Source organism: Mesoplodon densirostris, chromosome 2 (genome assembly GCF_025265405.1).
Source record: "Mesoplodon densirostris isolate mMesDen1 chromosome 2, mMesDen1 primary haplotype, whole genome shotgun sequence".
Taxonomy (NCBI): Eukaryota; Metazoa; Chordata; class Mammalia; order Artiodactyla; family Ziphiidae; genus Mesoplodon; species Mesoplodon densirostris.
This window is the reverse complement of record NC_082662.1, coordinates 44,417,337-44,439,169: the sequence shown is the minus strand read 5'-3', so window position 1 is coordinate 44,439,169 and position 21,833 is coordinate 44,417,337. Positions and strand designations below refer to the sequence as shown.

Below are 21,833 nucleotides of genomic sequence, written 5' to 3'. Positions count from 1 at the left end.
GAAGTCAAGTAGGTAATTTGGGATGCAAAGGGAAAGTGAAGGTGGAAGGTTTGGATGACACAGTGGGGCTTTTGCAGAAAGGCAAATGGGCAGGGGAGAAGTGAGCAGAAAGGCAAATGGTCGAGAGGAGTGAGCAAGGTGATGGATCCACATCTCTATCAACTTTACAACCCCTGCACTTGGTACAGTGCCCGGCTCATAGAAAATGCTCGTAAAATTTTGTGGGAAGAAGGATGGAGGCGGGGGGGGGGGAAGAAGGAAGGATTGTGAGAATTAGATAGGAAGGAGACAGTTGACTGGAAAAGAATGGAGGGGATCAAAGAACAGGTGTACTTTGAGTAACAGAGCGTGAGAGTTGGAGGATAGAAAGCCACAATCATGGAGGGGGGAGTTTGGGTTTGAGATTTCAGAGGTAGAGCAGTTTCTGGTCACGATAAGGTCCAAGGTGTGTATGTAAGGGCAGATGGCTAAACTGGAATGGATGGAAGGTCACTGGAGATGGGGTGTGTTATTAATAACTGGAAACATTCAGAGACAAACCTAAATATCCATCAGTAGGGGCCCAATGAAGTGAAGTATGATACAGCCATATAATGTTTGGAAAGTTCTTAATGTCATGGGGAAGTGTTTATGATCTAAGCTTAGTTGTGAAAGGTACAAAATTACATATAAGGCATATATTGTCACTATGTAAAATATATTTGTGCACAGAGGAGAGGAATAGATGAAGATATAGCAAGATGTAAATGGTAAATAATGGAATTTCAGATGAGTTTTTTTTTTTACTTTATTTTCTACAATGAACTTGTGTTACTCTTTTAATTAAAAACTATTAAAAATGAAGAGAACTGTTCTGTCTTTCCATTTCTTTCTGGAACTGAATTTCCTCCTTTTGAACTCTAGTTTTTACAGCTAAACTGTATCTGATGCCTTAGGTAACCTTTATTAAGCACAGTTTTACTCACTAGGCATGATGCTTTACACACTCCAGTTCTCACCTCCACTCTGTAAAGTAATTATTTTTCCAGTCTACAGACAGTATAACTGAAGCTCAGAAACACTGCATAATTTGTCTGAGGTCACACAGCTATTAAATGGCAAAGTCAGGATTTGAACCCAGGACTGTGTGATATCAAAGCTGATTTTTCTCACATTACTCCTGCTCCCCATCCCACTGCCTCCCATGAATCTGGTACTTGAAGTCCTTCTAGCTCACTTTTTTTTTTTCCTTCGGTACGCGGGCCTCTCACTGGTGTGGCCTCTCCCATTGCGGAGCACAGGCTCCGGACGCGCAGGCTCAGCGGCCATGGCTCACGGGCCCAGGCGCTCCACAGCATGTGGGATCTTCCCAGACCGGGGCACGAATCCGTGTCCCCTGCATCGGCAGGCAGACTCTCAACCACTGCGCCACCAGGGAAGCCCTCTAGCTCACATTTTAAGTAGTGCCTAGCAACCCCAAGAAAGGTAAAGCTTAGATTCTTTGAATGTCAGAACTGAAAGGGCTCTGAATGCTCATCTAGCCCCAAATGGCCTCCTTCTCCCCATTTACAGATGGGAAAACTGAGGTCCAGAGAGAGGATATGACATGGCAGGACCATTTATGGGTTTGTGGCAGAGCTTGAGTCAGGCTCCCTTCTTTCTGCTGTTTTCCCAGACTATTCCAGGCCACATTGCAACTTGGCAACTAGAGGGTTTTTGGAATTCAACCCTCTCATTGTACAGATGGGAAAACTGAGACCTAGAGAGGAGAGGTGGTTTTCCCAAAGTCACACAGTGAGTCCGTGGCAGAGATGTTTGTTGAATCCAGTTCTCTTACCTCCATAAAGGATGCACTGGCCACTTATGCAAGCTGCCAAGTGTCAGGTGGCCAGCAGGTAATCATACCAGTGACCTCAGGGACAACATGAGCTTTTGGAATCTCAGACTTCGCATTAAAAAAAGGGCACATTAAAATATGCAGGAATTGTGGTTGATTGAATTGGAGAATCATTGAATTAGTGACATAAACAGGTGTGAGGGGGAGAACTAATGGTGACAGCAAAGGCCATTGTCAAAGTACAAAATCAGACAGAAAGAAACCGGAATTCAGATGAGGGACTGAATGATGCAGAAGTCACAAGGAGTGTGTGTGTGTGTGTGTGTGTGTGTGTGTGTGTGTGTGTGTGCACGTGTGTGTGTGAATGCTAATTCTGTCAGTTCTCAGACTTGACCATGAAAACTTGGCTGAAGAGACATTCTGAGACAAAGGACCTCTGTGCCCAGCTGGCTCAGACTTGCTGAGGACAGCCCAGCAGGGCTGAGGAACAGCCTGCTGCTCAGGTTTATGACTGATAAGCTATTGGGACCATCTGTGGACTGTGGATACTTGGACATGCTGGGCCTGAGGAAGAATCACCCTGGACAGATGCCCAAACCCAAGAGGCCTGATCCAGCTGGCCTTTCCAGGTCTCAAGTACAAACTGATGGCAAGGATCTCTCCAGAGGCTGCAGGGATGTGGAGGTGAGAGCAGGAGCCACAGTTAACATACAGAAAAGAAAAAAAAAAGGCTGGAGGGAAATATAGCAAAATGTCGACAATGGTCATCTTGGGAGGTAGATTATGGATATTTTTACTGCATATTTGCTTCCTCTGGGCTTTCTACATCTTCTACAATAAATTATTTACTTTGAAAATCCAAGAAAAATAAAATAAGGAAAGCAGATGATTTATTTGTCTGTTTCTCTGTTTAGACCCTGAGCTCTTTGAGGGATTATGTCTTGTTTGTACCCTGGCATCTAGCACTCACACTGGCACAGTATAGGTTCTCTGCAAAAATTTAAGTGAAGGACTTAAATTCTATCATAGTTCAAACATATGGGCTCTTGTTTAATGTTCACTTTCTTAGCAAACTTGGCAATCTGCTTCTTAGGGTATAGTTGATTAGAAATGACAGCTTACAAAATGAACGGAGGACCCACTATAATGCCCGTTCAATGACAGCAAAAATAATAATGTTAATAGTTATTATTAATCATCATCCTGATATTAATTAATAATTATTACTATTATCTTAATTAATTTGGTCCTCATGCCAAACTATCATTCAACAAACTTTTATTGAGAACCTACTATGTGCACAGTGTTCCTTTCCTTAAAGAGTTTAAATATAATCCTTATTTACAGATGAGAACACAGATTCAGAAAAGTGATTGACCCAAGATTCTTATCCAGTGCTATTCACCACCCCATAAGGCTTTTTACTAGTTGGTAAATATCTGAGTAACTATGGTCTATGTGGCAGACATGCAGTTAGACTCGTAGACAGAAAGAAAGGAAAGGAAGTGAACAGGTAAGTTGGCAGGCAGGTAAGTGGGACGTAGGTCCACCGGTTTCACAAGAGCTGGGTAGATTGCTAGAGGCAAACACACTGACCTCAGGGAGAAGTGAGTGCTCACAGCTGAATGGGAACAGCGGAGACAGAAAAATTTCAAAACAAACTCACACTTCTGCTGTACATTACAGCCTAGTACAGAGCTTGAGTCTTCAAGAAACTTAAAATTTTGTTTAGGATTCTCTACATAATGGGTCAGGGTCTTCTATAATGTCTACAAAACTTTTCCATTGAAAACGGTAGAGAAAATGTTGGTACCTGAAGAGGTAAGCTTTAGTTTATCTAGAAAATTCTCTTTTGCAAAATATAATCTGATGATGTTGAATAAATGCGGCAAATATGTATTTTTATCTAATTATGCAAGCATTTTCTAAAGGACCTATTCTGTTCCAGGCTCAGGACTAGGTGCTGGGGAAGACACAACTTTTACCTTCAAGGCTACAAATATTTCTCTCTTTACCTTTGATATTATGTATCTTTGTATACATATACACATATACAGATTCGGCTTCAAGTAGTACTTATTGAGCACTTACGATGTGCCTTACACTGTGTTGCATGCTGTTTCATTTAATTCTCCCAGAAACGATGAGGTAGGTAAAACCTTTCTATAGATGAGTAAACGGAGTCTCAGAGAGGCTAAAGATCCTGCTGAAGCTAGTGGAAGAGATGAGGCCCTAGTCCAGTCTTCTGATTTGAACCACACCAAAAGCCAGGCATCCTAGGAGGTGCATTTTGGAAATGAGTTCATTTGACAGAAGAATCATTGTTATTTGGTCTCCCTGGTTCTGCATCTTTACAGACGTGGCTGTGATTATGTGCATTTATTGGCTAGATGTGGGAGCACCCAAACACCTGTTATTTTTTGTTGGATGGATCTCTGGGGACATACAGATATTTGAACAGTTTGAAGGAAAGATTTAACAAGGAAAAAAAGATGGTAGCATCCAACCTTGGTAAATACACTGCTCTCTTGCTCTCAGTTAATAAGCGCTCTCCTTGATCTGGCCCCTCTGCCCTGCAAAACCATACAGTACTGCTTGCATTTCCCTTGAAACACCATGCTGTTTCATGCCTCAGGGCCTTTCCACATGCAAGACATTCTGTTTGGAACACCCACTCCTACCTTTTCTTCTTTTGCAGTTCTTCTTCAGGCATGCCTTCTCTGAAATCTACCCTGACTCTGGAGGGCAGTCAGTGCTTTTCTGAATTTCACTGTCCTGTGTGTCCCTCTATCACTCCCCTTACCATACTGTATTGTAATTGTTTACTTGTCTGTCTTTTCGGACTCTGAGCTCCCTGAAGCTCGTAGGTCCCTGGAGGGACCTTGTCAGATTCAAGTCTGTGCCCCTGGTGCCTGGCATAAAATGAATACTCAAGAAATATTTGTTGAATGAAGGAGTTATGAGCCCAGGACCAGAGTACAGTAGAACTGGGCTGTAGTCTCAGCTCTGTAACTGGCAACTGTGTCCATGAGCAAGTCGCTTCCTTCTCTTGGCTTCATTTTCTCTATACACAATACAAGGAGGTCAGGTTAATGACCACGAAGGGTCGTTCTGGCTTGAGCCTTTTATGATGTTAAGATGTTATGATGTTAAGAGGAAAAGTATAAAACATTAAAATGGAACTTTATTAACCAGGTGACATTATTCTCCTAACAAGAAAGGCTCCTTATTTGAGGACATCTTAAACTGTGGCAAGTTAGATTTGCATCAGTACTGTTCACCCAGAAAAACTGATTAGTGATAAGAAGTTCTGAGTTCTGTTCTAACCTCTCCTACCATAAAGTTCAAGGTGAAAGCTGTAAACAGTTGCAACATGCATGCCAGGCTCAATTAACATTTGTCAAGTGGATTAATAAATGAGTCAATCCATTTGTAAGGCTGAGGATCTATGGCATAGGCAAAAGGCATGACCATGCATCCATTCAGTCATTCAGCAAATGTTTTTGGTGATTTACTCTGTGCTAGAAACTGGGACGCAAGGGTTAGTAAAATAGTTATGAAACTTCTCAGTCTGGTGGGGAACATTACTCAAACTATACACAAATTATTAATTACAAACTGTAAAGTACTATGGTTGATTCTTACATTTGCTGTACACTCTTTAGGTTACAAAGGACTTTTCACACACATGACTTCATGGGAAGCCATATAGTATAGGGATCAAGAGCACAGATTTTGATGTTGCAAAGCCCTGGGTCCAAGCCTGCTTACTCATTTAACTTACAAACTTTGTTCTTGGACAAGTTTCAGAGTTCCACTCTCCTCATCTTTTGAATGCGGGAAAAAATAGGACATTTGTCACAGAGCTATTATTGGACTACAATGAGAAAATGCATGTAAGGCCCTCTGCACAATGCCTGACATGTAGTTGCTAAGCAGTAACTATTATTATGATTACACAAGCTTTTTCTCTTCGTAACACTTTCCCCTGCATCCCCCTCGCCTTCCAGAGAAGAGGCAGTATTTGAAATCAAACAGATTTGGGTTCAAATCTCAGGTGCACCACTTACTAGATGCAAAATAGAACTAATAATATCTATCTTAAAGCATTATCCATGGGAGTAAATGAGGGGAAATTTTCAGGAAGCCACACAAGGGTCTAACACATAATAACAAATCTTTTGACTTTGACATCAATTCTTACCCTTCATTGCGTCAACTATGGTCAGGGAAGCAGGATCCATTTCATTCAAGCCACAGCAACTTGAGGCAGGAAGAACCTCCTGGGGCCCCTCCCTCAGGAGTGATGGGTGAGGTCGTCACTGAGACGTTCTGGCCTGTGTAACACGAAGATCTTGGGAATGACAGGGGAAGACAAGAGAAAGCAAGCCCCTGGGCCTCAGGAAGGGAGGTCGTTGGTTGTTAGACTTGAGTAATAGGAGTCAACAGAGCTAGCTCAGCGTGGCATTATTAGAGGTATGTTGATATGGGGTTTTCATGGGCAGAGCTAAGGCAATAACCCTAGATATCGGTTAGTCGGATTTGAGAAAGAGAAATTCAGCTGCAGGGAGGAGACAAAATAAAGGCTACCCTCAAGGCCTCTTCCATCTCAAGCTGCCAAGTTGCCCCATGACTCTGGGACTGTGGTGGGTCCAGGAAGTGGGAGTCAGCAACTCTGAGGCATAAAATCAGAAAGGCACTGAATGTTTGGATGGAGTGCCAGGTCCCAAAAAGAATGCCTCTTTGTCTATATGCCATCTATGCCAAAGCAAAACGAATTTATCACCCTCTCCTTGAAACTGCAGAGGAGAGTCTAAAAAGTTTAAGCAATAAAAAAGGGTAAATGGAAATTGATTGTTCAATATCATCATTACTAATTCAAGAAGTATAAAATGATATTGCTAATCTCTTTACTTGGTAAGCTAATTTTATTATTTTGTTTTACTAAACATAAATATGTATCAGGGCTCAGTCCCTCAACCGTATTTTCCACCAACTTTTATGAGAGTGTCTCATGCCTTTCAAACAAACATTCCTGTAGTGGTTTTCAGGATTTCACTTTCATAGGGGAGGGTGGGTTAGAGCATTAATGGAACACTAACCATATGGTAGTGCATAAATGGTGGGGTTCAGGCATCAGATAGTGAGGGGGATTTCAGGAATACTGGACTACTCTATTTTATTTTACTTTTTATTTTATTTTATTGACGTATAGTTGATTTATGCTGTCGTGTTAGTCTCAGGTGTACAGCACGATTCAGTTGTACCTACATATATATTTTTTCAAATTCTTTTCCTTTATAGGTTATTGGAAAATATTGAGTATAGTTCTCTGTGCTATACAGTAGTTCGGAGTTATCTTTTGATATCCCGTTACTGTTCCCATAAGACTTGATCAGCCTTGGCTGTATTTCATTGTCTTTAAAAAAACACAAACCATTTTTATATGTTGCTCTTTTTCTTCTTTAACTCCCTAGATGGATGGAAAAAACGATGGGTTGAATCTAAACACAGGCTGGATTATGGTAAATTTCAGCTCACTGCAGGAAAATTTTACAGAGATAAAGAATAGGGTAAAGGTAATTACTACAATTTAGGAACATACTAATTTACTGAGAAAGTTCTGACTTTTATACAACTGTTCTTATTTGTGATTACCAGTTCACTTCTCTTTCTTAGAATAAAAAGAAGTAGTAGAATGTGAAGAATGAAGTCTCCACAAAAATAATAATGTATTTGTTGAGTAACAGGTATTTAAAAGTAAGTTCTTAGACACATTATCCCCATTAATCTTCCTAATAACTTCATGAGATGGTTACTATTATGTTCCCAATTTTTCAGGGGGCCTCAGAGAGGTTGAATAATTTGCCCAAGGCTATATTCACAGCTGGCAAGAGCTGGGGCTGAGACCTGATTCTAGGTCTGACTCCAGGACTGTGTTCATTACCCAGGACTATACTGCTTTCCCCAACCCTAGGATTTTTTTTGTGTGTGTGTGTGATTCTTTATTTCAGTCTTCATGATGGTGCTAACCACGTGCTACAGTTGTTTATGTCTGTACCTGCTACATTATAAGCTCTTTTTTTTTTTTTGAAGATGTTGGGGGTAGGAGTTAATTAATTAATCTATTTTTGCTGTGTTGGGTCTTCGTTTGTGTGCGAGGGCTTTCTCTAGTTGTGGCAAGCGGGGGCCACTCTTCATCGCGGTGCGCGGGCCTCTCACTATCGTGGCCTCTCTTGTTGCAGAGCACAGGCTCCAGACGCGCAGGCTCAGTAGTTGTGGCTCACGGGCCTAGTTGCTCCGCGGCATGTGGAGTCCTCCCAGAACAGGGCTCGAACCCGTGTCCCCTGCATTAGCGGGCAGACTCCCAACCACTGCGCCACCAGGGAAGCCCCAACCCTAGGATTTTTTAAATTTAACACTCTGCACTTGAAACAGGGGAAAGCACTATGTAACCACCAAATACTGCTCTCCCCTGGAGCTGCTTGCTACAATAGAGAACTGAGCAGACAGACCTAGAGCTATGACTTGCTGACTGCATAATTTAGGCAAGACTTTTCATTTCTCTTAGCCTTGATATTAGATGGAGATAATAGTCATCATTTGCCATGTTCATTAGACAGGGCTGCTGTAAGAGCCAAATAATATTAGGAGGGAAGGAGGAGCTCTAGGCAATGGTTTTTTGTCTGAGAAAGCTTCTGTCCTATAAATAGAATCCATTGATTGTCCTCGGGAGTGATTTCCCATCTTCTTTCTCCTGGCTACTGTTATGAATCTCATTTTCATGTTTAGTAAAGAGGAGAATTACAAATTGGCTTGAACATTTAAAGCCTCATTTAAATCCACTCTGGAAAATTGTCTCCCAAGGAGAAGAGAACTAGAGGCTGTCTGAGTGACTCTTCTGAGGGCTCAGTCTGCACAGCCACCCACCTACTCTCAGTTTGTTTGTTTGTTTGTTTTTAAAATTAATTAATTAATTAATTTTTGGCTGCATTGGGTCTTCATTGCTGCACACGGGCTTTCTTTAGTTGCAGTGAGTGGGGGCTACTCTTCCTTGCGGTGCTCGGGCTTCTCGTTGTGGTGGCTTCTTTTGTTGCCGAGCGCTGGTCCTAGGCGCACGGGCTTCACTAGTTGTGGCACATGGGCTCAGTAGTTGTGGCTCGCAGGCTCTAGAGCACAGGCTCAGTACTTGTGGCACATGGGCTTAGTTGCTTCACGGCATGTGGGATCTTCCCAGACCAGGGCTTGAACCCATGTCCCCTGCACTGGTAGATGGATTCTTAACCACGGCACCACCAGGGAAGTCCTCTACTCTCAATTTGATTTCTTGGTTGTTGCTCCCCATACCTCATCCTACTCAGGTTCATTAGGTACCTCCTGGTTTTCTAAAAGGGTTCTGGGTTCAAACGAGGCTCCGGGGCGTGCATGTTTGTGGGGGGGGAATCACATGGCTACACAGCTAAGTTTGGTAGAGTGGAAATTCAAGACTTGGTTTTCTACCTGTGGGTTCAGTGCTCTTTCCTTTGTGCCCACTCCTCCCTCCATGAAGTCTTCTCTGGCTACTCTAGCCTCCCTTGAGGTCTTTGGGGAAATAAGCATACTCTTTAAAATATAGACAGCTCCTAATGTAATATTAGACATGACAGTGCTTAGAGCACAGAGCCTGGTGTGCAATAAATTCTCGAGAGACATCTGAATCAGCACCTGTGATCCTTCTGAGCAATTTAACACATATTTATTGAGCATTTCCTCTATGCCAGATCTTTTTTTTTTTTTTCGGCCATGCCACGTGGCTTGTGGGATCTTAGTTCCCCGACCAGGGATTGAACCCAAGCCCTCGGCAGTGAAAGCACAGAGTCCTAACCACTGGACTGCCAGGGAATTCCCCTTAGATCTTTATATTAAAGAGGCCCCTGCTCTTCAGGAGCTTAAAAATTATTCAAAGAGACTGAAATAAACTTAATTGCAACACAATGTGACCCAACGAAGTACAAAGAGCTGTGGGATCATGAAGGAAGGATCCTCACCAAGCATGAATAATGATAGTCCCTTGCATTTTATATTGACAGTTTACAAAGTGCTTCTCACATCTCTTACCCATTTAACTTTCACAGGAACCCTCTGGGGTATGATTAATTACCCACATTTTGCTGATGAGGAAGCTAAGACTCAGAGAGTTAAAGTGACAGAGCCATAACCAGAAAGCTGGGCAGCAGCTTAAAATAATGAAAAGACCACTAGCCTGGAAGTCTGGACACTTGGCTTGTGTGTCTGTCACTTGTGACTATATGATCTTAGATAAGTAACTTTCCCTCTCTGGGGCTTGGTTTTGTCACCTGTAAAGTAATGTAGTTAGACTAGAAAGGCTCTAAGACCCCTTAGAGCTCCGATATTCTCTGGATGAGGAGATAAAGTCTCGGGTTGGGGGCTCCGGAATTAGATAGACTGGTTGTGTGATTCTGGACAAGTGAAATAGCCTCAATGATTTCATGATAAAGTGGAGATATTAGTAGGGCCCACCTCATAGGGTTTTTATGAGGATTAAGAATAGTAATACACATGAATGAAACATATTGTCTGGTAAAGAGGAAGTGTTCAACAAATGTTAGCAACAATTATTACTTATTCTAAGAGTCTGTGCTGGGCCTCTTCCTACCACAGCAGTTGTGCACGGCAGAGCCTGATTCTGGCCACCCATGGGGTCTTAATAGAAACAGAGCTTGTTTTGTAAGGCTTCAGAATAGTATTTAAGTATCTCTTGAAAATCAGAGACAGTATGGTATAAGGGAAAGAAAGTATCAGTCAAACATGTCATAAAAATCCCAGTTTAGGGGACTTCCCAGGTGGTCCAGTGGCTAAGATTCCGTGGTCCCAGTACAGGGGCCCTGGTTCGATACCTAGTCAGGGAACTAGATCCCACATGCTGCAACTAAGAGTTCGCCTGCCGCAACTAAAAGATCACACATGCCACAACTAAAGATCCCTTGTGCTGCAACAAAGATCTCACATGAGGAAACGAAGATCCCCTGTGCCATGACAAAGACCCAGTACAGCCAAATAAATAAATAAATAAATAATATTAAAAAAAAAATAAAGTGGGTGCATTTTAAAAAAAAAAAATCCCAGTTTAGTTCCTTACTAGCCTTGTGGCCCTAGGCAGGTCACTTCACCTCCCCATGACTCAGACTCCTAATTTGTAAAAGTGAAGATAGTACCAATTTTGCAGGGTTGCTCTGAGGCTTGAATAAAATAATGTGTGTAAAGCATCCAGGACATAACCTGGCATGCAGTAGGTGAGTAAGAAAGTAGCAGAGATTGGTGAGACCAAGTGTTAGGTTTCTCTGGCTGCTCTTAGGGTATTTAAATCTAAAGATTCTGTGCTCTCTGCTCTCAGGTCTCCAGACCAGTGAAGATGCCAAGTTTTATGCCCTCCCCACCAGGTTCAAGCCATTCAGCAATGAGAACGAGAACTTGGTGGTTCAGTTTTCAGTAAAACACAAGCAAGGCATCCATTGCGGTGGTGGGTTCGTGAAACTCTTTCCTGACACCCTGAACCATGAGGATATGCATTCAGAATCCGAGTATTACATCATGTTTTGTAAGCTCTCTGACAGCAGTCGCTGTCAGCCCTGTGAGGTCTTAATGAGAGCCACTGTAGTTGTAGAAAAGGTTCAGATGGAAATTTATTTATTTTTAATTTATTGTATTGAAGTATAGTTGATTTACCACGTGTTAATTTCTGTTGTACAGCAAAATGATTGTTATATATATACAGTTTTTATACACACATACACATACAAACATACACATTCTTTTTCATATTCTTTGGAACAGGAAATTTCTAATGTGATAACTCCACCTCCCCCTGTGGTAAGACTCTTAGAAGACCTGAGAAAAGCAACTCTAAACCTAAATGTTAATATAGAGGTGAAGAGTCACATGGTATTAACAAGGCTACGGTACAGAGAGACACTTTCCATTTCTAAGAAAAAGAGAAAGGGATCAGAAACTGTGTAGATACCCTCAAATGTACCTATTACAATAAGGCTTTGTGCTCTGAAGGAGGTTCCTGCCCTCAGGGAGAGAAAGGCACAGAAGGTTAGGGAAATCACCTTTATCCAACATCTGTAGTGCATCCAGTGTTGCACCTGTAACCTCAGTATACTGGCCCTCCTTGGAGCAGTCCAGCTCTTACTTAGCTCAGTTTCAACGTGGTTGGTATTTAAAAAACCAAGAAACAACAGCAACTAGTCCAACTCCCAAATCATCGGTGAAGAATGTGGATTTTACTGAAGGTTTTTGCACAAATTCAGAGGAAAAGGGTTAAACTACACATCATAAACCAACATTTCCTTAAAATTCTCTCTAGATATTTTTTCTTTTCCCAGGGAGCTCCAGATATCTCTCTTGCCCTTGCCAAAATCCTCCTCTTCAGCTGCTTCATCCTTTTTCTGTCTGAATCCCTTCTCCCTCAACTCTCTTTCTTATCTTTCAATCTCTTTCTTATTTTTCAATCCCTTTCTTAGGTAGACCAATAAAGCACTATGGGGGTGTAAAACATGAATCTGCCCATCTCTATTTTTTTCAGAATCTACCCTTCTCACAAGGCGCTTATATTGTAATGTACATGGTGGTTGTAGAAAGGAAATTGGAAATAGGTTTTTTTAATGTGATTTTTTTCCTTTTCAAATGAATATTATTTATTTGATGCTCAAACAACCCAACAAGTTTGGGCTATTATCATCTCTATTTTACAGATGAGAAAACAAAGGCAAGAAATTTGCCCAAGATGAGTAAGTCGGAAGTCAGATTTTGAACCCAGTCTGTCTGGCTGTAAAGCCTGGGCTTTTTCTACTCTACCCTTTTGCCTTCTGCTTGGTGTGGACACAGGCATATGAATCATTTTTTAAAAGGCAGAATGAAGACATACTTTTAAAAAGGTATTGATGAGGAGTTATGAGATCACAAAAGATGGCATGTCCACCTGGGGGCTTTTTGGAGAAGGTATTAATTATTCTTTGAAGAATGAGTTAGATTTTAATAAGCAGAAAAGGAGATAGAGTAAATGTAATTTGGGCATAGGAAACTGTGTGTACAAAAGCTCAGAGACATGAAATTCAAATGCAAGTAGAAAAACGATGTGACCAGTGTGGCTAGAGCACAGTGAGTGTGTGTGTGTGTGAGTGTGTGTGTGTGGTGTGCACGCAAGCACATGTTTAGGATAGTCAGAGAGCAATAGCATGGGAAATTAGGTAGAAAAACTAGGTTAAAACCTATTCTTGCTGGGACCTTCCTGGTGGCACGGTGGTTAAGAATCCACCAGCCAATGCAGGGGACACAGGTTTGAGCCCCTTTCTGGGAAGATCCCTCATGCCTCAGAACAACTAAGCCCGTGCGCCACAACTACTGAGCCTGCGCTCTAGAGCCAGCGAGCCACAACTACTGAGCCCATGTGCCACAACTACTGAAGCCCATGTGCCTAGAACCCGTGGTCTGCAACAAGAGAAGCCACCACAGTGAGAAGCCCGTGCAATGCAACGAAGAGTAGCCCCCCGTTGCTGCAATTAGAGAAAGCCCACGTGCAACAATGAAGACCCAACGCAGCCAAAAATAAAAAAATAAATAAATGTATATTAAAAAAAAAAACCCCTATTCTTGGGCCTTTGCCAGGTTAAGCTCTCTGGACTCACAAATCAACAGTTTCCTCTAAAGTTTTCACAAAGCAGGAAGAGCTCCAGGCTCTGTTTCTAGTTAGGCTTGGGTTTAAAGCCCAGCAATGCTACTTATTAGCTGTTTGACCTTGTGCAAGTTGCTTAACTTTTCTGGGCCACAATTTTCCCAACTAAAAGTGGAGATAGTAATACCTCCTTGTGAGAATTAAATGACGTGGTATTAAGTGCCTGGCACAGGAGGGGCTTCCAGTTGGGTTTGGTCAATGGAAACCTGGCAGAAGATCACAGGGAGGGAGGAGAGTTGTGTCCCTTGGCTGAAAGTCACAGCTTATCTCCTGGCTGCCCTCTCTACTGAACTCCTTTTTTTCCTGGGCTTTGGTAACTGCCCCTTCTCCTAGCCCCTTCAAGCTCAGAGATGGGAATAGCCTGGAGCATAGCATTATTCCTTATATTTTCTCAATGTCCTGCCCCCACCATTTACAATAGTCCCTTTATGCAGGTTCGATCCCTCATTGGGGAACTAAGATCTCGAATGCCGTATGGTGTGTCCAAAAACAAAAACAAACAAAGAACAAAAACAGAAAAAACCCGAAACAAAACAAAGAATTAAAATAGTCCCTTTATTAAATTCTCCTCAAATAATCCTAAATTTGTGTGTGCAATCTCTTTCCTGCTATGTCTGTATTAGCCACAAAACAGGCAAACTGCCTAAAAGTGATGTAAATTCATGTATTGGGATTTAATTTCCAGGCCCTGACATCTGTGGCTTTGGCAACAACAAAGTACAAGTCATCTCTCGTTATCAAGGGAAATACCATGAGAACAACAAGACCATCAAGCACAGGGTGAGTGTGTGGGCTGGTCTTCAGCCTAGGGGGAAGGATAATAATTTTGCATTTGTTATCTCATTTAATCCTTACAACACCCCTATAAATTAAGTACTATCATCTCCATTTTGCAGATTAGAAAATAGACCCAGAGAAGTGCTGTAAATTACAGGATTTCACATAGAAGCAATTGATCTGAAAGCCTAGGAAGTCATGTAAGCTTATCTCTTGGAACAATGTTTACCATGGCCCACTTCCCCACTGCTAGATATTGGAAGAGACGGGGGAGATGGGGAGTGCTGGACTTAGAAATGGGTGGTGAGTTTACCTTAGTAACATCAGGGTTAGAGAGATCTAGGTTGGCTGGAGGATAATAGCTGGATTTCATCAGCCACTCAACAGGAAATCACTGAATGCCATCTCTGTGCTGGGCCTTGGGCTGGGGATAGAGTGAGCCAGGCATGGCCTCTAATCTCACAGAACTCAGAGTCCAGTAAAGGTAAGAGTCAAGCAAAGGAGAATGACTACTTAGTCTGATTGGGGTCTGTGAGAGCACAGAGGAGGCCCCCTACCCAACCTGGTGCCTTAGGAAATGCTTCAGAGTAGCACAAAGAAGGTTTCTACTATGCTGAGTTTTGAATGATGAGCATGAATTGGTCTTGTAAAGGAAGGTGACAATTTTAGGGAGGACTGAGCTACTAGAAGAGGTAATCACATGAGAAAAGTCAAGGAGACTTGAGAAAGAGTAGCACTGCAAGAAGTTTGGCACAAGTAGAGCACAGGAGAGAGGCAGAGACTGAGTCTAGAGAAGCCCCTAGGTCCTGAGTCATGGGAGAATTTGTGTTTGGGGCAAAGTCCTTCCCTAGCAGGACTGTGCATACAGGGACTCCCTGGGATCCTGCTCAGGGTAGACATTGTGCTGGGACCTGCAGATACAACAGATGAGTCAGAAACGATCCCTGCAGTTGAGAAGCTCAGAGTCTAGTGGGACAGACAGAAAAACAGACAAGGTCAAAGAATGACCAGAGCTGTGATGAAGGGAAGGTTGGGAACTAGGTGAGACCAGAGGAGTTTGTACTCAGGAGAATGAGACCCAAAGTCTCTTTTGGGTTAACCAGAGAAATGGGATGAGGGATGTGGTAAAGTGTGTTTGTGACTATGTGGGAGGTGGCATTCAGGAACTGAGGGTCTGTTTTAGATGGTTCATTTAATGCTTGAGGTCCAACAGGGGACTGAAATATTCCTCGTTCCCTTTCTAGATCAATAAAGACACTCACCTCACCTGTACACTCTGATTATTCGCCCCAGTGCTACTTATGAGGTCAAAATTAACAACCAGCAAGTAGCAGCTGGGGACCTGGAGGACGACTGTGACTTCTTGCCTCCCAGGAAGATAAAAGACCCCTATGCCCGGAAGCCAAGGTAATGGGATGAACACCTACAAATAGAGGATTCTGAAGATAAGAAACCTGAGGTGAGGTGTTTCGCTGGGAAGCAGGAGGGGATCTTAGCTCTGGGGATGGGCAAAGGAAGCTAGGAACAATGGAGCAGAAACGGGGAGCATCTTTCCCTCAAGGAGGTGTCCAGCTAAATATTGGTATCCAGAGAGACATGGAGGGAAGAGGGAAGCACCTCACGTTTATTGAGGATTTACTGCCCCTGCTAGCAGCCTCTATGAGGACAAGGAAAGTGATGCTTAAAAAATGAAGTGACTTGCCCAGGCACACATACATTAGAACCAACATTTGAACCTGGATCTCTTTGATTCCAAAGTTATTGATATGGGAAACATGTGGAATATACTCACTGATTCATTATCATTCACTGGAAAGCTGTACTGGATACAGCTATGAATAGAACAATCCAGGGACTGAGAATCCTCCTGGGACTCAGAATCTAGTGAGGGATACAGACAAGTACGTAGATGCAGGTCACACTGTGTAATTAATGGTGAGAGTCAGGGAAGCCAAATCCTGTGGGAGCCCCAAACAGGCTCCTAACTCAGGCTGAGTTGGGGTGCAGGTGGTGTTCTGGGAAGGAAGAGGCATGCTTCAGTGATTTGGTTAACCTAGGGATTGGAAACATAGACTTTGGGGTCAGACAGATATGGTTTGTATCTGAGCTCCACCCTTTACTAACTGCGAAACCCCACCTATAAGCAGTTAGGCCTTGGGCAAAGAATATAACTGCTGTGAAATTTCACAAACAGGGATTATTATAATACCTATATGTGAAGGTTGTTGTAACAATTAAATGAGCTAATATACATAATTTAATGCCTGGTACATAATAAGTTCTTAATACATGGCATTTATGTGTTAATCATGTACTGAATTTCAAACAGTAAATTCATTACAGCAAGGGAAATTGAGTTGGAGGAAAAATATTCCAGACCCGGAGAACAGCAGGAGTGAAGGCACATCAGTTAAGTGGAAAGTAACATGGTTATGTAAAGAACTGAAAGCAGCCGTTTAGTATTTTAGGAGCATAAAGTTCAAGGTGGAGAGTGATGGAAGATGAGTTGGAATGGTCTGTTGGAGCCAGGTCATGGAGGGCCTCACTTGCTGGGCTGCTGCTCCTGAGGTAAGAGCAGATTCACCCTCATGCAGAGGAGATGCTCAGGGTTCAGCAAAGAGCAGCATGGCACCCAGCAACTGGAATCCATTCCTTAAGGAGAGGCCTGTAGAGAGGTGGGCGGTGGCCCAGCCATGTGTAGGGAGATTCAGTGGGCTCCAAACCCAGAGGGAGGGAGGTGTAGTCAGGGAATTAAGGCAGATGATCAAGCAGTGTCTGGATCTTCAGCACCCTGGGAGAATTAGGGACTAGTTTACTTCCAGACCCAGCAGGCAGGCTCAGGGCAGCAAGACAAACCATAGACTCTCCCTCCTGGTGTGGACCATGCACCTGATGTAGTCAGGGCTGGATCAAGGCCTGAGGGAGAGGGGAGAGGCTGCAGACCTCTATGCTCCCTGTTGAGTAGACCCGGAGAAGGTGGAGACTACTTAGATAGGCTGAGCTCTATCAAGTCTATAGCCCCCAGGAGAGGGTGCTGACTGTTAATGTCTCAGGAACCACAAAACAGCTGAGGCATCCCAGGAACTAGGCAACTTCATGCTACTGAATGACTGTGAGTCTAGTGGGCTTGGCAGCAAAGCCTTTAGTAAGTCTGGGAAGTGGTCAGCACCAAGGTGAACTGCCGGGTAGATAGAGCAAAACTTTGGAGGCTCCAGAGCAGAAGAAATATGAACGTTAGGACAGGCCATGACTTGGAGCTCTGTCTTAGGGAATAGAAGGGACCTGGGGTACAAGGGAATACTGATACAGATCTGGGAGCATGCTGGGGTACAAGGCAGGTCACTAAGAGAGGCCTTCAGGAAGAGGGAGTCAGGCTAGAAGACTTGTTCTGACAGTCAGGGCATATAACTGGGGAAGGGAGAGGGCCAGGATAAGGAAAATTCCCATCTTATTTGAGCTTAAAGTAGTCAAGGTCAGAAGGATAGAGAATATGAGGAGGCACTGGAGTTGCTTAAAGGCTTTTTCTCTGCTGTATGTTTTGGATTTGTTTGCAGAGTCCTGAGCTGGGCTTTCACATGGGTGAGGACAGGAGAGCGGCAGGGGTAGGGCGCCAGGTCCAACCCTACTGTACTCTGTACCCCAGTTTCATTCCGGCCCACCCATCTGCCCTCATGGAGGAACATTTTGTTTTAGGACTGGGAAGACTTCGAATACATCCCAGACCTGGAAGCCAAGAAGCCAGACGACTGGAATGAGGCAATGAATGGGGAGTGGGAAGGGCCCCTGACACCAAACCTGAAGTATAAAGTGAGGGGGTCTCTCCTGCCAATCGGTATGAGAAATAAGAGAGAAGAGATGTAAATTTTAATCTACAGAACAGAAACTCTGAGATCTTGTGGTCATCTTCCTCCTTTCCCCTTCTCCATAAGACTGTAGCCTCATTTGGGCCGTGTTCTCAGGGCTGTGCCTATCTGGGAGAAGGTGGTCTGGTCAAGGTTGATGCTGGGAGGCGGAGGTCCAGGGAGCCCTAGGCAAGGGATTTGTCCGGAGTGGTGGAAATCAGTCAAAGGAACATGATCAAAACAGGAAATGGGTCTGGGGTCAGGAACCGGAAGTCTCAGAAGTGGTCCAGAAAGGGGAAGGGTAGGACATGAATGAGCCAAACATGTTGGGGGAAGGTGGGGGAACTTCTTTTTAAGGGCTAAGTCCTGACCTCATGTCAGAAATGAGAGGGAACTAAAGGAATTGACTATCAAATGCTCCAGAGATAATACTGACTGAAACAAACATTGTTTTATTTGGTCACAGTTTCCTACACTGCACACCAGGAAGAGAATGGCCCCAAGTCCAGAGTCCTTAGATGGTGGTTCCCTGTGAAGCTACGTTTTCTTAACATCATGAACAAACTTATGCAGAGAGCTGGGACCAGGCTCAGAATGGGTCTCTGCTACCTTGTTCATATCCCTCTGGGTAGAAAGGGGAACCTGGGGGCTTCCCTGGTGGCACAGTGGTTGAGAATCTGCCTGCTAATGCAGGGGACACGGGTTTGAACCCTGGTCTGGGAGGATCCCACATGCCGCGGAGCGGCTGGGCCCGTGAGCCACAACTACTGAGCCTGCGCGTCTGGAGCCTGTTCTCCACAACATGAGAGGCTGCGATAGTGAGAGGCCCGCGCACTGCGATGAAGAGTGGCCCCCGCTTGCCACAATTAGAGAAAGCCCTCGCACAGAAACGAAGACCCAACACAGCAAAAATAAATAAATTAATTAATAAACTCCTACCCCCAACATCTTTAAAAAAAAAAAAAGAAAGGGGAACCTGGAAGAGTCTTGTGCATTAGCTCAAAGCAAGGGAGAGAAGCTCAAGGAATCCTGCTCTGAATCCCTATGCCTAATTGATTAATCTTTCTGATTGCATGAGAAGAATGGAAAAATACTAATGCCATGTTCACTCTTTGGTGCTTTGCTTAGGGACAATGTTAACCTCGGATCATTCACAATCTCAGTTACCAGGGGGAGTGGATTCATCCAGAAATAGACAACGCTGAATATAAACCCGACCCAACCATTTGTCACTATTATAACATTAGTGTCCTTGGCCTGGACCTTTGGTGGGTAAATCTCTCTGGGCTCAGAGCCAGGGAAGAACAGTCCCTCTAAAGGTTCCACAAAGTAGAAAGAGCTCCAGGCTGGAAATTACAAAACTTGAGTGAGTCTTGACCTTTCTAAACCTCAAACTGTTCCTCTTTAAAATGGGATTAATTATATTCATCCTAATAATTATAATAGCTAAAATTTATTTAGTCTCTACCATGTACCAAGCACTATTTCAAAGACTTTGTAAATGCCATTTAACTCTCACTATGAAATCTCCTACTTCTAAATGTGAAAACTGACATTCAGCAAAGTTAGCTAACTTGCCTGAAGACACATCTGGTAAGCAGAAGAGCTGGAATTTGAATGCAGGCCTTTCTGAGGCTAGATTCAGTGTTCCAATACTTTATACTGCTAGGCCGGTCCTATGTGAATCTTGGGGTAGTTCTGGAAATAAAAGGGAATCAGAGATGTGGTAAAACTTTGAAATATTAAAATCCCCAGATAGATGTTGGGACGGACTGTCCCAGCCATGGTGACAAATCCTGACTTAGCCTCCCTCTTCTCTGCCAGTTACCTTTCCTGGCTCTGATTTGAAGGAGGAGAGGAGGGCTCAGATACTCAGGCCTTCACAGAGTTGTTTTCTTCCAATGAGACCTGATGTTGAAAATGCGAGGATTCTTTCCCAACTCAGGAGAAAGAGAGCACTTCAAGTGCCTGCCCCAGAGTGAAAGCTTTAGCCCAGGAGGCCTCTTGGAAACTGCAACCTATCAATACATAGTCTTGGAATTCCCTTGGAGAGGAAGGGAAAGTGAGCATTAATATCCCTTATTATTACCCTGTATTATGTTTGAGAGAATTGAGAATCAGAAATGTCACATGATGTGCCCAAGAGCACACAGCTAGTGCATGGGAGAGACAGGATTCAAAGGTCTGTCAGCCCGTAAAGTCCTTGTTTATTGATTACACCCACCATACAATAGAGCCTCTAGAAACTGCAGCCACTTGTTCTTGGTTGTATCCTGGAATGTTCTACAGCCAGTGAAATCTCCGTCTCTGACCAGTGATTTCTACAGTTCAAGGCTGCTAAAGGTCTTTTGAACAGACACTCCCAATTTGAAGCTTTCTTGGTTTATTTATTTATTTTGACTTTCTTGTTTTCCTGACTCAGTGAGGCCAGCACACAAGTGTAAGGAGATGATGTATGTAAATTACCATGTGCATAGTAGGGGTTCAGGAGAGAAGGAAGAAGAGAGACATATGTCCTTCTTTTGTTCCTTTTTTATCTGAAGAATGTGGATACAGTTTGTACAAATTCCCATTGTTATCTCTTTTTTTTTCAGTTCTCCCTTTTAAATAAATAATAGGAACTTTCTACATCTTGAAAAAATATGTGGTCATATTAATATGCCTAATCTGATTGTTTCCTTAAAGTGCATTGGGGTTTTTTTTTTCCACTGAAAACATTAAGGCACACACTTTAAACAGTTTCTTTGTTCATCTACAAAATTTAAAAATTATTTGACACTAATTGCTCTGAGTTCTATCTTCCTCCTCAAGTAGGCAAAACTTTCTATTTGAGAATTTAAACCATGCTGAAGGAGTGTTTCTCAAACTTTAACATGCGTATGAATCACTCAGATCTTAATAAAATGCAGATTCTGATCCAGCAGGTCTGGGACAAATCCTGAGAGACTACATTTCTGAAACTCCAGCATTATCTCTCTTTTTTGTTGTCTTGTGATACAGTTCTGCACAGTGCTGACATCACCCTTGCAGGCATCCTTTCCTTTTAAGTTCTAGTTGGGTCTGGCACTCCCAAGTCCTACTCCACCCTACCCACTCAGCCAGACCAACACATCCAGTTTATCACAGGGTCCCTGCACCTCACTGGAAAAGCCTAGCGACTCAGCATAGAGATAGGCTGGAATTCTCTCACCTGCCCTGCGGCAACCCGGGGTTCCAGATGCTCTGTGAGTCCATCGCCCTCTGCATCAGGTCCTAGCCTAGTAAGCTGCTTAATCTTCCTGCTTAGTCCCTGACCCATCCTGTTCTCTGTTCCTACACTCCCATACACTGTCCTTTTTCTTTTCTTTCCTTTTTTCTTCCTTAGGCAGAAGATACGGCATTCTTTCATCAGGACAGAGACTAGGAGGAGATGGCAGTGAACAAGAAAATTCTTTCTCTTAGCTTTGGGACTCCTCATGATCTTTGAAGGAGTAGTGACAAAAAATGCAATGAATATAGCCTAACAGCCATAATGCAAAGCACATTGACATTCCTTAGGTCATATGGTCTGTGTCACAGCCCTGTGGGGCTGGAGGGTAGGGCTTATCATCTCCGTTTTACTGACCAGGAAGTGGAGGGCTTAGAGAGGCAACTTGACTTGTCAAGATCCCATAGCTAGTAA

General features: G+C 43.2%; 1 pseudogene; it reads left to right on the top strand.

Annotated features, from left to right (window-relative positions):
* LOC132502915 (calreticulin-like) overlaps positions 1-21,833 on the top strand; it is a 34,498-nt pseudogene that overhangs the window by 4,613 nt on the left and 8,052 nt on the right.